This window comes from Thermobia domestica, chromosome 11 (assembly GCF_964235325.1).
Source record: "Thermobia domestica chromosome 11, izTheDome1.hap1.1, whole genome shotgun sequence".
Lineage (NCBI taxonomy): Eukaryota > Metazoa > Arthropoda > Insecta > Zygentoma > Lepismatidae > Thermobia > Thermobia domestica.
Window position 1 is genome coordinate 62,086,220 of NC_137464.1, and position 2,341 is coordinate 62,088,560.

Genomic DNA, 2,341 nt, shown 5'->3' on the forward strand with positions numbered 1-2,341 from the left:
GTGTGGAGTTGGAATTGTTTATCATTGATATTGCATTGTATATGTTCCTGCTCATAGCGTCCAGTGTGATGTATGACTACAAAGACTGAAGAGTGAGCCTGAAATTTCGTTGTTACTCCACAAGTTAAAGACAATTCTTTGAATAAATCATAAGTTTACATGTGTTTTCCCAGTTCAAGTGTCTTCTCAGTCACATTTGCACCAACTACACATTCAGTTATTTCACTATCAGGACAATTTCTGCCCCCATTCCTACCTTGTTGAGCTTCTCCACCATACAGTAGTTTATATCTACTTTTTAGGTTCTTCGCTGTATATCCTCTCCATATTATTTCCTGAACACACAGTGCTTCTATTCTTCTTCTTGCCATTAGATCTGCCATTTTCCTTCTCCTGCTCATTGACCCCACATTTAAGGTTCCTAATTGTATATGAAATAACTTCTTTAACAGTTCTCGCGCATTACTTGGTAGCTGTCCCTCATTTCTCACAGGAGGCAGGCTCTTACGCGTCGCTTCCAGAGAACACTATCATTTTCCAGAGAACACTATCAGAATGTTGGTTTTGGCTAGGCAATATGTTTTTACGTCCGGGTGCACTTCCTAATGCTAATCCTCACCATTTATCCGGGCTTTGAATCGGCACTAAGTTATACTGGCGTGCGCCTCCAGTAGTTGATTTGAAAGTGATATTCAGTTTTCCCCATAAATCCTTTCCATCCTCTTTGTTCCTTGTGGCCATGCATCACAATAATCGCAGAACATTACGAGTAGGAGGACACACAGTGTAGTATCAAAAAGGAACCACTTCACAAAGATTGACGCCACTCATTACATTGATGCGGGAACCCCAAGCAAACAATGTCTAGTGGCACATTCCGTAACTACAAAACGTATCCATATTGTGTTGTAATTCCGGTTACTTTTGTGTACCCTCTATTTCTGATTGTTATATGAACAAGTACACTTCCACGACACATACCTTACCTGTCTCTCCATATGTTATGTTGTTTCTACATAGCTTATGGCATTTTCAGCAGCGCCCTAACACTTGGTCTGATGCCTACATTTTCATCTGACCCGATGTCCTATGGCCCAGATGTCTCTCCTGAAGTTTTCGGGCTCCTCTGTCTGTCTTCCCCCTATCTAGCCATTCTTTCAGCCACCCCATTGAAGCGGGTAGGAGAAAAGTCTTCAAGTTGGCCTGATTACTGAGGAACATAGTGAGTAGCTATTCAAGATAGAAAGTTCCCTTCTAACAAGAATTTACGCTAGAAGATATTAAGGATTCGTAATTTAGAGAGCACTGAATACAGCGAAAGAAAATAAGAAGCATCTCAACAAATGGTGACTAAAGGAGAGGGAAGAGTCCACTATCAGCAAAAGAAGATTTGTGTCGTCAAACAACACAACATAAACGTTAATGTTGGATATATATTTTCCTGTCAAAAACATGAATTATGCTTACACAAACCCTTGTGTTTTATAAATAAATGTAACTCTTTGCCTTCTATTCAATGGGTTCCTTTTAATTTCCTCAGTAGATTTCTTAAATGTAGGCCTATGTACTTTTTATAAGATATTCTTAAAGATGTTGAATACCTGCATCATCTTTATTTTTAGTCTGTTGATTTATTTGGGTAATTATTATTATTATTATTATTATTATTATTATTATTATTATTATTATTATTATTATTATTATTATTATTATCTTAGAAATGGACAGAAGTTTTAACAGTTTGACTCTATTGCTTCTTCAAATCTATTTGAATGTCTTTATATTTTGTAATTTATAATTTAAAGAGTTAATAATCAATTTAATGAATAATATTGTAACGCAAATTCGGTTTGGAAAAGCAAGGGACATTTAACTAAACTTGAAGGGGAAACAATCAAAACACATCGTTTAAAATTTCCGTTTATTTGAAACAAAATAGAAAATAATTTCCCGAGTACGAATCCAGTAAATAAATGGGATAAAGCACAAGGATGATGAAAATGTTCAACATGGTTGACTACGGCCTATTCAGGGGCTTTATAGGGGACGAATAATGGAAATTAACTGAGATCGCGCTTTTATGTAACTTTAGCAACAAATGATATTCATGATTTTCTTTAAAATCCAGAAAACTTACAGATGCATCATTACTCTACTATCTATGTTCAGTGTCTTACCTCTCCAAAGAGGAGTACTGAAAAACGAAGTGACAGTTATTTTTAACTTTTAAATTACAATACAACCATTATCGTTAACTGTAGTAATCTTGTTCTTCGTAATAAAAAGGTGATATCGAGGTTAATATTTATAAAAAATGATTTCATATTCCATAAATGAGGCC